Raw genomic sequence first — 18,791 nt, forward strand, 5'->3', positions numbered from 1 at the left:
GTTCTCTGCTGTCCTCACCTTTAAATCAACCCAGAGAGAGTTTACTTAGAAAGCTGCACAATGCAGAGTGCAGTCTTACCTCATCTTGATGGAAGACCCTGACCCAAACGATCTGTGACTCTGTAGTCCTCCTCAGATTAATTGGATTTTTTGGTATGACCCCTCACTTTGACCAGGCGGTTGCTATTTCAACACTGATATTATTTTGCTCTGTATAAAGCAGTTAAATATGAATTAGTATGAGAAACATGACATATATTTGACTTTCTCTTGGAAAGTCCGATCAGCAGCATGATGAAAGTCTCTTTGGGTTTTTTTCTGTAGTCCACTGAAAATGTCATTCATGCAAGCAGAGGAAAGCAACAAGAAATTGAGAAGAGGTGACTTCAGCATGCTCCAATGCATGGGTGGGCATGTCCCTAAGTGGAGGGACAGGCTGATTCAGGTTAGCGAAGAAGAAAAGTGAACAAAAATATCTCATACTCTGAGCTTGTAAGTGAAAGACAGGACTCAGATACTCTCCCTTTTCTGATTCAGGCCTTCATTTTAAAGGGAAAACATTGTGTTTCTAGATGAGTCAAGCCTTTTGTTTGACTTCAAACAAGAAGGCAAAAAAAAAAAATTTTCTCTGTTCAGATCAACTCAAACATTGTGTTTTTTCTAAAAAGGGGTAAAGAGTAAAAGCAATAACTAGCAGAGCCCTAGTGAAAAGAAGATAGATTCAGCTGAAATTGAATTTCAACAGAATATCTGTGCCTAACTCCCTTCTCATTTGAACAATCTGGGTCACAGCTATTGTGTCCTGGCATTGCTATGCATTGGCTTCTAGTGGTATCTTTCCAGCGTGTCTTTGACACCTCTCTCCCACACCATTCCATACTCAACTCCAGTACCTCTAGTTCCAGCTAAAAAGCTTTATTTTTCAAACTGTTTTCACAATTTCTGTTTTCTTACATTTTCCTTTGCTTAGGAAAATAAGTTCTATTGACTTTAATTAAGCTTGACTAGGCTCCAGAGCTTGGAATTTGATTTTTATTTTTGCTAAGAAAATACTATGCTTGCTTTCTAAGTTGCTTTTCTTGATTCTGACTAATTGTATCACTCTACTGCCAACATGAATGTAACCCCCTCCAGTTAAATCATTGTCTTTTCAGAGTAACTTTGTAGTATTAAAGACAAATCTGTAACACTTTCATCATGTTGACATAATAGCAACCCAAGATATCCCTGACTGCAGAAATGCTGGGGGCGTGAATTCTAACATTTTGCTGTAGGCTAAATTGTAAAAAAGGCTTTAGCAGCTGTGATTGACCATATCTGTTAGAAATCAACTATGATGTATTTAAACTAGTGGCTTTTAATTAGACTTACGCAGGGCTGGGGACAACACTGAACATGATCAGGAGAAGTCTCTGCTGCAACTCAGAAATAATGCTGGCATTTGCATTTGCTGGTCTCTAATTGTGACACCTTTCATGAGGGTCTCAATTTTCTGTTTTCCTTACGCTAGCCACACTTTAAGTTCACTTCACCCTTCTGCCTCCTAGCAAAATAGTATGTTGAGTTGCTGAATCTGCGAAAGTCTTCTCTTTTTCTGTGTTTTTGCCATAATCTTTCTAGCAGCCTCCTCCTTCTCTACATTTTTGGCCTCTAATCATCACCTTTCTTTGATTAACTGTAAGTAAAACTTACAGGTGGTTTGGGGGTTTGGGTTTGGGGTTTTTTAAGTTTTAATGTAAACCAGCCAGAGATTTAGAAGCACAGATCCTATTGACTTCTGCGGTGGTGTTGTATTCCTACACACAATAAAGGTGCTTTTGAAGTCTCCCTCTGGGTGCCTCAAATAGCACTTACACTGTAGAAACTTAAGTGGAAGTGAAGATGTAATACAAATGCTGAACACCCACAGATTCCTTCAGCTTTAGTAGTTATTGCAGGTGCTTTATCACTTCTAAAATTTACACATTTTTACTCAATTTAGAAAGGCCAGCACATTTGCAAAAGTGAGGTCTCCACCCTGAAGAGTTTTGTGTTTCAATAAATGTGTTACTAAGGGAAAAAGAAGATGGAGACCTCAAGGTACCTGTCTAATTTCACCCTTTGATCACAAGAGCCATTCCTTTAATGCTTCATGATAAATTCAGTCTATCATTGACCAATTCCTGAAGCAGAAGCAGGGAATCTATATCTTCATGACCAGACACAGCTTGAGATTTCTTTTTGCATGACTCATGGTCACTGTACAGTGTGTGAGAGTGTGTGGTGCAGGCAAGGTGACTGAGAAATCTACTACACTTTGAGCAGGGGAAAGGTACCCATGTCTGGCTTAAAAGGCCCTCTTGGAGTTTTTACATTGACTTCCATCAAATCACATTAAACACTGAATCCTGGCAGAGGTTTCGAAACCCTGAATAAGCTGCTATGGATTCAGTTCCCAAAAAAGTCAAGGCTTCTATGTCTAATTAAGAGTTGACTCTTTAGAAACTCAATAGCCATTTGAATTAATTGTCATTTGGTGATCTGGTCTCCCACACAGCTAGGAAGCTAACCTAACATTGAAATATTTACATGAGTTGTTTTCATGACCACCACCACACCCACACACCCCCCCCCGCCGCCTTGTTTCTTGTTTTGTTTTGTTTTTTCTGACAGTCCACATCTTAAAGCATATAGACTTTTGGACATACAAATTTGATCTTTTGAAAGCCAAGTAAGAAATCTAAGAACACTTTGCAGGGTTAAAATGAAGCTAGGACAAATCCCAAAAGACTTCTTTCCTAGTGGTAAGTCTGGGCCTATTTTATAATAGAGGGAAGAAAAGCTTGCCTTGAAAAGACATGTTCTAATTCTACATGAGCTAAACACATCTTTGGGTTAGCTCTTTATTTTTGCCCTCTTATCTTACCAGAAGATTATACCATTATCAAAATTGTACGAAAAGGTTTCCATTGAAATGAATGTTGGACTTAGTGGTATTACTAGCCTAACCTCCTTGAGTACCTGCTCACAACTAAAGGAAGGTCAGAAGCTCAGTATTGCTAAGCCAGGAGTTCAGACATTGCCTAAAGATTAAAAATGTGGCTTAAACATAACTCGTATGGGGCATTTTAATTTGTCTTTTGACTTGTTGAGACCCCAAGAACTCACATTTTCCAATTTCTCCCCGTATCCCAGAGGGCCAAGAAACTTAGTTCCTTTGAAAGGAAAACTGAGAATCAGAAGTTTAGGTTAAAAAAAAGAACAAATATCATGATATTCAGAATGAAATCTTGAGATATGATAATGTTGGGATCTGGACCTTTGTGATTACAGCTGCAGAGGAATGGTCTCATCTCCTCTATCTCAGATGAAGGACTGAAGTTCTCTGAGAGAAGATAGTGTCCCAACATAGCAAAGAAGCCTTCAAAGATGATTCTCTCACTTCCATGAAACTTCTGCACTCCTTGAAAGGGGTGCTTTTTGCTGTTTCTTTAACACTACGCCTTTAACAAATACCACAGTGAAGGTGATTCTGATGGAAATGTGTAGTTTTAACAAAAGGAAGTGATTTCTTCAGAACTAAATAAAAAGTTTAAAAGTCCCCAAATGACTGCCCCAATACTAGGCAAAGTATGAATGTAAATTTGAATTTGTACATCTTTGTATCTCATACATACTTGTTTTACTCAGATATTTCAGTAGTCTGAAGCCCATGAGTGTGAAAGCTAGCTGAAATTTCTTTCGCAAGTGATATTTTGCAGTCAAGAATTTACATTTTCTTGAGAATAATTTCTTTCTACTTGTTGCTAAAAAAACATGTTATTCTTCCTAAGCACTTATGAGAAATTATAAAACTTTTGGAAAAAGTGAACTTTTTCTTTTACTCTTCCTATCTAGATTTTCCCTAATTTTAAGGTAGAAAAATTAGGAAAAATAAAAGGGTTAGAGGTGGGAGAGGAATTAGAAAACTGTGCTTAAATTTCATCATTTCCATACTGAACCCATTTCATTCTATCTTTGTCCTCCCCTTTTCAGACTTCTTTTCTTTCTAGTCATAGCTGGTAAGTAACATGGCCCAAATTATAGATCATTTATATTGTATTAATATTCACCATTCCTTATTTTGACAAAACACTGATAAAAGTTGTTTGTTGAAGAAATACATTAATATTAATATGTGAATAATGAGTTCACTTAAGACTTTCATTATCTGTACGTTCATAAGTTTGAAAGATGAATATGATAGCTGAGCAAAAAATATTGCTAATGATGTTCTCAGCTCAATCACCAGAACAGCACAGCTTTTTTCTAGTGATGCACCAAAACCAGAAATCAAAATATCAGCCTTGAACTGAAGAGTGGAGCGGAAATCCAACCTCAGATTCATTGTTTCATTCTAGCTCTACTCCTTATCATACCATAACTTTCTAAATATTTGTTGAAAGAGTTCTTGGGAGCTCTTATGTTTGTTGCAAAAGACTGGCCATACTTATTCCAGTAAAGGAAAACATTGCCCTCACTGTAAACAAAAAGCAGCTGGACTGTGCTGATGAGCTCCAGCGAGAGCACAGTTTATGCACATTTTGTTGTAGGTAGGCATTTGTGTATTGTCTGCCTCTCCAGCAGAGTTTTGTTTTATCTTGGAGCTGGTACTCTCTGCATCAGGATGCATACAAATAGTCTTCCCATGAGCTCTTGCAAAAAAGTGATTGCAGCACAAATCAAAACAATCACAAACTTACATAGCTGCCCTGAAATTGGGCTGAGAACTAGTTGAGGACCGAAGAACAGCTGGACTGGGCAAGTGATGGCCACCGAGGGCTGAGATAACTCCCCAACTGGAGTCTGGGATTGTTTGTTTCCAGGAGACGCAGGAGAGCAAAGTCCACCCCAGGAAAATTATCTTGTCATCTTGTTCATGCTTTGGAAATTGAATTGCACAATATTTTTTTGCAGGAAGAAAGAAACAAAACTAAACCAAAACCTTCCACAAAACAGTTTTACTCTACATCTAAGGACAAAAAGAATAAGACCAACTCAGACTTCAGTGTCAAGTAAAGTCAGGAAGAAAATTTTCTTCAACGTTTTGACTGAGTCTGTTAGGGCCTCTTCATTATAAAACTTCCTGTATTGCTCACAGTGGGAACCACGATTCCAGAGTAACTTGTCTGTCAGATTTGCTCTGGTTTAGCAGCATGAAGATCGAATCTTTAAATTAATGTAGGAACTAGAACAGTGGAAATGGCTGAAAGATGCTTTGCCTATTTCAAGCTTATGCTTGTAGAATGTAAATCTTGATGTATTTTTGCTTTATTTGGACATATCTAATTGCTGCGTCAGCTGGAAACTTGAGTTAGCCCAACTTGGGTCTGACTTGCTCTCTTAAAATCTCTATCCATCAACTGTAAAAGGAGATTTCTACAATTACTGCCTTAACTTGCATGCTTCAGTTAAATGCTGATAGATTGGTGAGATGAATCTGTATATCTGTGTCCACGCTAACTAATATTCTGAAATGATTAATATATATATTTCAAAAAAACTCCTTTTAATTTCCTTGATATAATATAGACATGTTTTTCCCAGTGGGATACATGACTATTCCAGAGGGCAAGTTTAATCACCAAGTAGTCCAGTGACCATTAGGAAGATTATGTTCTGATTCCTAGCCCAAGTGAACTGTTCTAATTTAAGTACTGTGAATGTCTTCCAGTATGATCACTTTTTAGGTAAAACAGGCAAAATTACGGTATTCTGGTTTAAAGAATTATTTTTACCTTTTCTTTTCTGACCTGAAGTTAATATGAAGGTATTTCAAGATGAAGGCATTTATATTTCGAGGAACAAAACAAAGAGATACTGTAATGGCATATGTGAGCTACATTTACCCTGAAGCATTCACCATAAAGTTCAGTTTATTTTTTATTACATCATTCTGACAGCTGTGAATAGGAAAAGTGAACATATTGGGATTGTCACTGGGAACTACCATTTGCGTCTTTTGATGCATGTGGGACAGTATTAGGAAAAGTGTCAGCATCTGTGTGCATGCACACAGGCACGTAGAGCCAGAGAGCTCCCTTAGTTCCATTTCATTTGGAAGTCAAGAGGGACAAAACAGTTAAGCCAACTGCTGATTTTTTTACAGGGAAAGCAGGGGGGGAGTGAGGTTGGGAAGAAGGAAAAGAAGGAGGAATGGCTGGAGGGTGAGAGAGGGAGGAAAGGAGGGGAAAAAAGGAGGCAAGAAAGAGGCAAGTATACAGGAAGGAGAGACAAACAGAGGAAAAACATAATAAAAGGAGAAATAAAGAGCAAAAGAAAAAGAAAGAATGAAGGAAAGAAAATAAAGGAAAAGGAAGAAAGTAAAAGCAAAAGTGAGAGGGAGGGGTGAGAAGGAAACAAGGAAAGAAAGAAAAAGAAAGAAAGAAAGAAGAAAGAAAGAATGAAGGAAAGGAAGACAGAAAGAAGGAAAAGACAGAAAGAAAAGATGGAAAAAGCAAGCTAAGGAGATCAAAGGCTGAGTTCTTTCTACATATTTGCCTGGAGAGGTATACACAGGTATGTTTGATGTGCAGACACAATTTAAAATGACCTTCTACAAATGTCCTGGTGCACAAAACAAGAAAAATCCATCACTTTAAATGTCTGGAAAAGTTCATTATGCTTTCTCTAGTCTCTGTGGAGCATCTTTAAGCAAAAGCATTGGTAAATAATATATCAATTTTCTATCGCCACCTATGAGTGAAAATATAGAACTGCAAATTATTCTTCTGTGCATAATAGAGGAAATATATGTGACAGCTGTGGTTCAATTATTTCAAGACATTTATATTTATATCTGAGGTTAAACCAACTACAATGTTTCATTTCTGAAGGAGATACATCAATTTTCAGCACATGTAGGGTTTACTCGTTTATTTGGGTTTCACAAATTTTGAAATTTATTTCAGTAGTTCTACTGTCCTGTCCTAACTGAAGCCAAAATGTGGGTGTTGTGTAGTCAAAGATAGAAACAAGCTTCTGTTTTGGATGGTGTATGCCATATGGAAACAAGGTTAATCTCAGACTCCTGTACTTACATTGTACTTCCAGACTATGAGGTCTAAGATACAGGTAGAGACTTAACAGCAACGAGTGCAAGAGGGGAGGAGGAAATAGGAGAGAAACATGGACGAAGATTTTCTAAAATCAGCAACAGGCTGAAAGTGGAATGGATCAGAAGATCCATTGAACAATGGAGACGAGAGAGGACTGGAGATGGGACAGGATGTGCAGGATGACAGGATCGGGGAAGAAATGCGTATGGCTGCTGAAAGGATGCGATCCATAAGGGCACAGGGTTGAAAGGAGTGAATGCTGTGCGATGGCAGCGGCAGGACTTGAGGACGAGTAAGGCAAAGTGAAGACAACACAGGATGTGTTGAGACACTATTTTAGGATTTAGGAAGCCTGGGTATCATATTTAGCTGAACTGCGAGCCTTCTATGTGATTGGAAAAAGAAGAAAAGAAAAATTTAAAAAAAAAAAGTAAAATAACTATGGGCCCAATTCATGGAAAGAGTCCTGGCAGCATTCATTAAATGAATGAAGTGTTACAGCAGAGAGGTCTTTGAGCTCGTCTCCCCAGGGGTCCTGAGTAGTCATTGGGGAAAAGCACATGGAGGGTGTGAAACATCTGTGTGCATTTGGTTAGATGAATTGTATTTGAAAAGTGCCCATTTTTCTCCATTGTCTATGAAGGGACTCAAGGGTGACTAGCTCACGTGGAGACTCCTGGAGCAGTCATTCAGCCACCTCCTTTTATGAATGGAGAGAAATAGGCACTTCCAGAGTGTGATTCATTCCACCTATCCCAAGCACTTGCCTAAATTGCCTTCTGGAATTGCCTTTTACTTCTTTACTTAAATAAAAACTCAGTCTGTTATTCCGGAGTGACTAACAGGCTTTGGTAACTCACACTTCCTTGTCTAAAGTTAGATGAGATGAATCCCGCTCAAGAAATGCGAATTCCCAATGGATCCCTTCCTGCAGGACATAGTGAAGTTGAAGCTAGGTGGACAGTAGCATTACAAAATGACTTTTATAAAGTGCTCATTAGGCACAGGGCGAATTCTGAAACAGGTCTTTCTTTGCTGGTGTTGGCTCTGCAGTGAAATGCCTGTGTGCTCCTCAGCAGGGCACAGAAAAACTCCTGGGAAAGTTGGGCTCCCTTTGCTTATACAGCATTAGCCAAATTGGAGCCTTCATTTAAAGAAATTTTTATTTATCCTCATTACCACTGAGGATACAGAAAACATTTTCAAAAGGCAAAACCAGCCTTTTATTAGGTCCAAGAGCTATGTGGACAGTTCTGATATTCTTGCTTTTCTTTGCACTATTTGAATGGAGGTATAAAAGATGAATGTTATATTATGTGATATATATTAAAGTAATCACAGAATCAGAATCACGGAATGGTTGAGGTTGGAAGGGACTTCTGGAGGACAACTGGTCCAACCACCCTGCTCAAGCCAGTTGCCCAGGACCATGTCCAGACGGCTTTTGAATATCTCCAAAGTGTGAGACTCCACGGACTCTCTGGGGGACCTGCTCCAGTGCTCGGTCACCCTCCCAGTAAAAAAACATTTCCTTATGTCCAAAGGGAACCTCCTGTGTTTCAGTTTATGCCCATCGCCTCTGGTCCTGTCGCTGGGCACCAAATGACAAGTACAGTCTCTGAAACACATAAACTTGAGGTGGTTGTTTTCTTTTCATAGGAAATATGCCAGTTATCAGAAAACTACCTCTTTCTTATCTTAAGCAAGTATTTCATATGAAATTAATATTTATCACAAGCCTAACAAATATTCCCAAAACATTAAGGAAAAGTGCATTTTCAGAAAGCCTGTGTGGAGTGTATGAAATACTTACCATTTCATATTGATTTTGGTAGAATTGCTGGTAAATATTTTAATTAAACAATTTCACATAGCAGTTAGATGAGATAAAGAAGAAAAGTTTTTTTCAGCTTTTCTTTTTATCCCTTTTTTGATGATCCCTAATTCTTCTATTCTTCTGATCAGCTGTGAAAGACAGGCATTACATTATAAAAGCTGGAAGAAGTGAGCAACAGAAGAAAGCCTGGTGCATTCTCTAGGTGCTTATTTTTAAATGCTGTAGCAATATATTTAGTACCTGAACGTAAACAAATTATTTAAACATCAGAATTTTGATTTTCATCACTTGCTGATCAGTACAGATGTTTAGGAATTTGGGATATAAGCTTGAGAGAATTTTCAGAAATCCAGGACTCATTCCCTGTGAGAAGAAAACTCTTAAATTGGCCTTACTGGACAATCAAGAATTTATATTTCCAGCAGTTACTTTTACTACTGAAAAAAAAAATGTTACTTAAAACAAATTACTTTTGGTATCAGATATACTGTTATAAAGGTTCAATTAAAACTTGTGTAAGTAAGTCTCAGAGTATTTCTACTGCACTGAAGATACAATGGAATGTATTTTAATTTGAGTGAAAAGATGTTAAAGATACAATAAGAGACTTCGACAGGTTTCCCAGCAAGCAAATGAAATTTAACTATGCAGGTCCTACAGGCAAAACCCAATTGTTCTCAGAGATCTGTTTAAGGCAATTCAGTTCAGCAAATATGGCTTTACCACTAATCCAGGTAAAATAAAAGCAATATTTTAAATTATTACTCTACAGTCTAAGGTGGTTGTCCTGAGATTTTTGAGGATCAAATAGAATATGGAAAAATTCACTCTAGACAGATGTCATGTCAATAAAGCCTTCAGGGAAGAACTGGAAATTCACATGACCTTGCATCAGAGGACAATTATTAGACATTTGAATAGCTAAAATTCCTCTGACTACTCACACTGCTTTTTTGATTTAGTATCTGTATACAATGTTAGAGTAGATACGGGCTGTATGCAGTATTTGCTGTGAATTGTGTTTCAATCTTAACCTCTAATTTAACAAGCTAACCAAAAAAAAGGACCTGAAACTCAAACTGAAAAGGCAATTTGGAGATTCTAGAGTTTCTTTGCTTAGCTTAGTACTAAAGAATACCCAAAAGTATAAAGAGGAAAACAGGCTTAGAAACTGGGCACAAATCACACAAAAAATTGTTTTAACCAATTTAAAGGTGGGTACTCAGTGGGGACTAATTGATTGAATTGACTATCCAAGCTGAGGGCTAGTTTGCAGTCTTTAGAACCGATTAGAATTAAATATAAAATTATCATCAAGCTGAAAATCCACAGTGCCAAAGATAAATTGTCAAAATCATTAGACTTCTATTTTAAAAATGACATGGGGTCAGATTTTCAGAGGTGGATACACAGCTACAGCAGTATATTCCTGTTAGCTAAAATCTTCAGAAGCCCCACAGTTCATACCTCCCAGGAAAATGCTTGTGTCCCTAATTTTCTCCTAAACACAAATGATACATAAACATCTAATTGTTTTCATTAATGGAACTTAGTCTCTTAGAAACTTTAGGTTCATTTGGAATATTACTTCAAACTCTCAGCTGACATGAATTTAATGATATGATGTTACTGATACTCATGAGGCTCAAAATTTCCTTTATTATTCCAACACACCTAGCTCCAGGAGTCCTGTTATGCAAGGATCAATTTTTATTTAGTGAAAGATTAGCTTCTGCTTCTTGTCACCCAGAAAAAAGTCTGAAAATATAAAACAACACTTAAAGCTAGATGGAAAACAAATAGAATGATTGATGTGATTCTCTTATACTTAGAAAATCTGATTTCTTTTAGACTGGACCTTGTCTTCCAAGAAGGCGACAGTCTCATCACTTGTCAAAGGCTGAGGTTATCGATACCGAGCTCCCCTGATGTACAAAAAGAAACCCACAGGTTGTTCTTATAGTGAATACCAAGGAGATCAGCATTACTGTGTCAATAAGTAATACTGAGCGAATCAAATGGAGTGCCTGTATGCTATAAATACCTTGAAATCAGCAGAAATGTCATTCCAAAAAAAGGGAGACCCAGTTTTGCAGAACTGAAATAAACAATTTTACATGAATAGCCCAAAGGGAGAGATGGGTTACAAAACCATCTTTCTCTGCTGTTTTCTCTTGGCTTTTCAGCTGGCTGGTGTTTTCTCTCCCTCTTTTTTTCTCTCAGTCCTGACTCAGTCAGGCAACTTGCTTATTAAGTAAACAACCTTCAGAGCAGCTTGTCTGAGGAATATGGTTCCATTAAGTAAAAATATGGAGCGAGAAACTCTTAGGAAGCAATGATCAGGGATCTAAGAATACAAATGAACAAATGCGTTTTCTGATTTAAATATGTTATTGTTATTAGCTTCATTATTCATCTTCCAGTAGCTTCAGAACAAACATCTCACTGCAGTAAAATTTCATAGGCATAAACATTCATTCTGCCTTAAATAACTTCCAGTGTAATTGAATGTTAGTAATATAAAACACTTACCAGGAAATGAGACTGACTCATACAGAGAGTCAACTCACTACGTGACAGGTGGGTTCCAACGTATTTTTTTAAGTTGGAAAAATGTTCTTTGTGTTGATATTGGGGGTTCTCGAAGACTGGTTGTTTTTTAACACGCTCCCCTGCAGTGATGGCTGCCAAAAGCCTTGTCTTTTCTCCATTCAACATTCAGCTTAATGATCCTGTTTCATAACAGCCTTCAAAGCTTTTTGTACAAGAGGAGGACAGGTCTGCAGAGCCCTCGGACTTCCCCTACGAAGGACCATGTTGTTGCTCCACGTGCCACTCAAAGTTAACACGTTTGTTGGTGGGGTTTTTTTGTCCAAGGCCTATGAAGCACTTCGGAAACTGAAAGCGTTTCAAAACATGCCTGGAGCATCACTTTAGAAACAAGCAGACGCACAACATCCCTGTGAGGCAGAACAATGCTATTATACTAATTTCACAGATGGATAAACTTGAACGCAGTAAGGTAAAGGGCTAGATCCTGTTTGGTGCTGGGTTTTGATGTTTTAGGGTATTAAGCAGCACGGAGAGCCTTTTTCCCCTAGCAGGAAAGCTGAAAGGCAATTTATACAAGAAAATACAATAAGAGTGCAACTGTAAATGCATTTACTCATACAACATGTCCATGGAAGAGTGTGGTTTGCCAGCTAGAGGGCACGCTCCTCTTTTCTACTGAGCTGCACAGGTAACAAAGACCCCAATGCACATTTTCCCAACAAGCGTGCTTATTCTTTTTTTTAAACAGCACTAAAACGAGTCCCATCTGCCTCACAACCTCTCTTCTTCCACGTTCTCCAAGCTGGCTTGAGTCCAAAGCAGATGTTGCCTCCGCTCCACTCCTTTCACCCTCACCTCACCGCCAGGGCAGGATTTGCCCAGAATAACCTTGCTCAAGCACACCGAGAGCACCCAGATGTCCTCATGACCATGCTCAGATCTCTACCCATACCGTCCCCTGAATATTAATGCCTATATTCTTGTGTGTTCCCTGGAAAAGACTGCACTTTGGCAGGCTGAAGGATCTTTTTTTTTTTTTTTTTTTTTTTTGCATCTGCTAGGCAAGAGGATCGCCGAGTTTGATCTCACTTTTTCACTTTGCACAAGATGAAATTTTTAATTGTCTGGTTGAGAAACGGTGGCAGCTGACAATTGTTTTGTTCAGAGTCACAGAGCTGATAATGCTCTGTTCATGAAACTGGGGCTGTTAATGATTCGTGAGCTGATATTTCCTCACACTTGATTGTGCACAGTATACTTCATAATTTGAGCTTGTCATTTTCATTTTTCAGGGGGGAAAAAAAACCAACAAAACCTCTCCTTTTTCATGGTAGACTTCTCTATAAGTGTGTAATTACATCCTGATGTTCCCTGTGATTTGTGCCTTGTTCAGCCTATTGAAAACCCCTTAACACATTTTCACAAAATATTTTCTTTGTTAGAAACAAAATGCAGTTTTTCCATGTGACACACCATGGGGGTACTGTTTTCTTATATATGAGTACTTTACATACATATAAGATGCTTCAAAGAGCTTTTACAGCATAGGGAAGCTGTGACTGTTCCTACCCTGAGAATTACTGAAAGAGGAAGGGATTTAGCAATTCTGCAAGTGACTGTATGGAAGCATCTTCTTATCCATCTCAGGTCTTCACCACAGAGATGGTAGGAGTCTGCTAGAAGGAGCCTCCACATCCAACAAAACTTTAATAAACAGACCTTCAATGTAAATGCAAGGGCTGTTTGCAAAATCTTACAGAAATAAACTATTCTAAATCATGCATCACCCAACTGCTGTGGCTTTGGCTACATGAATTAAGTGGCTGAAAGATGAAGTACTTTCAGTATCTTAGCAGGCTTTGAAGACTTATTTTAGCATACATTATTGCTCTTGAAGATTTTTTTTGTTAGTATTGCAGGCCTAAATATTAAAAATAGACTGTTGGCTTTAGGGCTCTCCATTTTTTAGATCGCTGCGAAGTCCTGTTCTCTGAAAAGGATGATACCTTCAGGTGTCTTTGTTTAGAGGATCCAAATTGCTAATTTTAAAACTATATATATTGTTTACATTTTACATTCACATTTTTATATATATATATATTACATTGTAGACAACTGCAACCAGAATCATCTTAAGAGAAATATTATCTAAACAATCTGTGAGACAATCACTATTAGAAGAGTACCTAGCCCAAAATGACCAGACTAACATTTTTATTCCATGAGTACAGAATTGAGACAAGGGAAGGTTCAGAGTCTGTCTAGGGTTTGCAGCTTGTAGTATCAGGAAACCAGACACAAAAGATGATTTCAGATGCCAAAGTAAAGATTATCAAAATCTATGTAGTAAAAAAAAAAATCATATAGGTATATTTCATATTTAGTCATATTTATGTATTTATGTGTGAATAAAATTTTAGTTTGTACCATCACCCATGGTGTCCTGATACAATAAATACAGAAAATTTACTGTCTATAAGGAGCCAGCCAAGCCTAGAGCCAAGGCCACCTGCAATCACTTAGTAGCACATGTACCTGACTTCCCATTCCTTTCTAGAGTTTAGGCACTTGGCATGGTAGAAAGGGAGAGATTTTTCTCAGTGGCCTTAAACATGTGCAGTCCAAGCTTGTTACCTGCCAAAATTGGTGGTTTCAATTCTCTTAAACTTAGAAAATCTCATATACACTTTTTCCATTTCCTAAGGCACTTTTCCAACAACTAGGCTATAAACTTGGGATAAGGCTGACCTAAGAAGCAACGGTCATGAAGTCAGCACATAGTGAAGAGCTTGGTTTTTTAACATGGCTGTTAAGAAATCTCTTCTGGGAGAGATGGAACCGAATTGTAACCCTTGATAATTAAATAATTTCTGTGTTATAACCAATGACTGTGAAAGACATTAGTATAAGCCTGAAGTTAAAATACTTTTGTATACATGTGGGTGGTTTGGGTCAGCTATGTAAAAAACAATCAGAGAATATGTAGGTGTATGCACTTCCCCCCTGTTTTAGGAACCAAACAGGGAACTTCTCAGGTCTGCCTCAAAATTACTTCCCAGAGGTCATCCAAACACTGTGAGAACTTGTCCTCAGACTTACACAATCGTTCATGTATTTGCTTAGCCTCAGTGACATTTCTTCATGTTCATGCCCTGAAAAAGATACATTGAAAGAAAAAAAATCAGTATGCTAAGATGTATTTCTTAGGCATGAACAATCTCAGCATGGTACATATTCTGAAAGTCGTGTGACCATCATTATCATTAGCAAATCTGTACTAAATGCATAACTGATGCTCCCTTCTATGTCAATTTTATGCTCTTAGAAATCAGTCATGCAAATACCATTCAGATGATTTGATTTAGCAAATCTGATCTGCCCTGTTCTAGAGGTAAGCTGAAGAGTGGTTTAAAAATCATAAGGACTGTAATCCCCATTTCTAACTGAATGCATTTCATTACACAGATGCAGTTAAATACTTTCGGACATTTAATTCTTCCTAAACTTGTCTCAGTTATTAAAAGCACTGAAATATTCCAGAGCAATTTTCCAAAGTACTACAGCTAAACCACCATTTGCTGTGACTGTTACACAATAAGGAAATACACAGAATATTATCTCAATTTAATAAAATCAGATTTATCTCACCTAGCTTTATCCATTTAAAAGTTAGACATCTACCCTAGTTATCTGGGGTTTCTCAACAGCCGAAGGAGAGAGAGAGACATCTCCAGAGTGTGATTCATCCCTCCTATCTTAAATACCTATCTCCCTTTGGAAGCTGATGCAATTTCTCCTAACTGTTAAAAAGGGATGTCTTATTTCTAATCTGAATCTGTCTAGTTTCAGCTTCCAGCTATTGGGTCCTGACATGCTAGATTAGTGAGCTGTTTACTGTAAAAAATATCTTCTCTCTGTGCATGAAGAGTACAAGTAATCTACTCTTCAAAGAACTGAATAGATGGAGATTCCTAGTTTCCCACTATATGACATTCTGGTTGCTCTTCAAATAAGTCTTGAGAGATAATATTTCTTATCACCCCAACCGACACAGCTGAAAAAAAAATAGACAGGTTTCTGGGCACATAAGCTCTTCTTTAGGTCTCACTGAGTTCAAAGCTTCTCAATGAAAAGCAAATTTATTTTCATTTTTGAAAAACCATTTAACTTGACAAATTAAAGCTTTGCAAGGGAAGAAGCACTTCTTACACATAATTGGCACTCTAAGGTTTTAATTCAAAAAAAGCGTCACAATAGTGAGCCAATTTGTCTTCTGTTGCCAGCAGTCTCTTTCCACTACGTACACAGCAAATTCTGTACATAAATGTGATGATTTAAGATCACACTCCTGAAGTTCGCAGGAATCGGTGGGTTTGTTTTCACTAAATGACTTTCATTTAGGCCTTTCGGTTCAGCTCTCTATACTCAGACAGGAGGAAAACTTTCATGGACATTGAGCGTAGTCATTAGGAAGCTATGATGTGCTCGTAGGAATAAGTTCACATAAATGGTGAGAGAAAGCACATTGTTAATTTGCATTTTACTTTAAAACTCAAAGTGTATTCGAGAAACCCATGACCCTATTATCAAAGGCTAGAAGAAGATAATGAGATTCTAAATAAGGCTCTGAATAAATGAAGGTTTTCTCTCAATTATGAATGGATACATGCTTACTGTTATAGAGGTGTTCTCATGTCACTTTTCTGAGGTCTTTGTCAAAACTTTCACTCTGTCATATGAAGGTCGAGGGAACATTTTTATTTGCACAGTTACAAGATCACTGTGGAAAAGGTCCCTAACGAAAAAATAAATCCAAACCCGAAACAAAGAGATTCCGACAACTAGAGGGGACAACTTTGGAACATTGGACATTTTCACCCTCTCGGAAATATAGAACCATTACTTCTTCCTTAGTTTCCAGTCAGATCCTCAATAAATGGATTAAGTTAAGACAGATATCTGGGGATCCAAGAAACTAATAGGCAAAAGAAAAAAATCAAGCTGAATTTGTTACAAAAATTGCCGACCTTTGCATTTAATCACAGATACGAAATTAATTTATTTTCCTGAAAAATTCTTTATCCTGTTCTTCCTTTTTTCTTTTATTCCCTAGATTTCACAACTTGATTTTAGTGCAGAAAACAGCTATTTCGGTAAACCACACAGGAAAACAACATTTCCATGGTAGCAAACTTCCTGACACGAAACTTAGAAGATATTCCAAAGGTTTTCTCCAAATCTGAGAAATAATGATAAACAAAAGCAGTATGTTATTGTTAATTTAATTACAGTAATTAATACTGTAAGAGGCATTGCTTACAGGAGCAAAGTTACAAGTGATTCGGTCTATTAGTTTAACAATACTGGACAATACCCAATACCTGACGCTTCACAAAATGCAATAACCTAATCAATAATACTTCTGTCCGAGTTTGCAATAAACAAAAATGTGGATATTAAGCAGGAATATCATTCTGTCCCTATAGTAAATCGTATGTTTCCCTAAAGCACAAGACCTCCTTCGTCTTTTGTCATGGCATAAATAATATTGTTGGCATTGATTCATTATTCCTTGAATCTACATTGGGTTTTCCCTAGGGCACGGCAGCTGAGGCATGCTTGATTCTCCTTACGTGTCCTGTTACTTGTCAACAAGCTAATGCAATTAAGGCTTTTCCTTCCTGGTGGTCTGTGTGTGTGCCCTGAGTGATTGGTTTTATTTAAAGATGGACCAGATTCAACATTATTCCCAGTGAAGAGTTCTACAAACCGCAGGTGCGACTCAAATCCGAGCCCAGTCACAATTAGTTTGGCATATTTAGTATTTCTTTGAACCAGCTCTCCAGTGGAATTCTTGTGTTATTTTGCAAATAGTTGCAAATGGAAATTGGCTGTTGAATTAAAATAGAAATTCATAAGCTTCTTATGAAGTATCCCTGCTATGAATAAGGGTTGTGCTGAAAAATCCAGCTATTCATATTATACACAGTAGATATCTTTCCACCTGAATGCTTTTCTCTTTTTTTTGATCATATAAGACAAACAAGAAAGCTTCTTCTGAATTAGAAACAAGGCTAACCCCTTCAAATCCACCAATTTGAGAGACAAAGAACAAGTCATTCATTTTCTTTCCATTTTTATTTAAAACTGTAACATTTATATCTCTGATGAAATATGCAGTTTTGTTTCATTGGCAGTTACAAAGCCCTTTTGTGTTGTTATCTTATTCTTTATATTCATATATCTTTCTCTTTGAAAGCTAACAAATGACAGATTTTTAAACTGTCTCAAATCTTTCAGAACTCCTACACTTTCAAGAACTTTAGTCACTTAAAGCTGTAAAAATCGGGAACTGTGATAGATATTTTAAGTGTACTTTTGCTACTTGAATTTCTGATTTTCAATAAAAATCCCATTCAAGTATCAAAATGGGTTTGGCAGAATATAGCTTATTGTAGTCAGAAAACTATTTCAGTAGTTTCTCTAGGTTTAGGTGAGACTACTTAACCACATTTTTAATTTAAAAACATGAAAACAAAATCAAAACCAAAACCAGACTTCAGTTATTCACGCTAATGCTTGATATCAAAAGCAGATTTTTACATAGTCATTATTAGACATTTATTTCATTTCTTTGTGCTAGACCGAAGAACAACACTTGTGAGCCCTTTTTTGTGACATTTGAATCCTATCTGCAACACATTCAATAGAAATTTCCCTTTTGACTTGGATAGGATCAAAATCATGCTGTAAGGGAACAAATAACATAGTGTTTTAGTTTGCAACAGTATGTGGTCACCATTAATCACTCAAAGACAACCCCCCAGGTTATGTGATATCTGAGGAAAACGTTTATAAATCCCCGGAGTGTCATATTTTTACCATGGCTATTCATGCAATAATTCATGTTCTGCCAGATGTATACTCACCCGCACAGTAGTTTTGCCACTTGTAGTAATTTCTGGCTGTTGTACCTGATGCCACCAACTGAGGCAAGACCTTGATTTTCCTAGGAGTGTTCCGGACAGTGAGAGGCAATGGCCAACTCACCAAAAAAGGGTTTGGGCAGAAGAGAAGATGAGGACAGAGAGGTGAAGTGATTTGCCTGTGGTCACAAGACGTGTGACTTGAGTATGTGAGGTGTAGAGCTAGGAAGGGAACGGTGATGCCCATTTTGGAGGACAGGGCGAGTGTGTGCTCTGTTCACATCATCTGTATTGCTCAAAGGAAAGAGAAGAGAGAGAAAGTACCTCTCAAAAGTTGGTTGCGTTAAGGGCACGGTTCTGAGGACACTACCAATAAAGGCATCGGCTCCAGATAATGAA

Source organism: Accipiter gentilis, chromosome 11 (genome assembly GCF_929443795.1).
Source record: "Accipiter gentilis chromosome 11, bAccGen1.1, whole genome shotgun sequence".
NCBI classification, from domain to species: Eukaryota; Metazoa; Chordata; class Aves; order Accipitriformes; family Accipitridae; genus Astur; species Astur gentilis.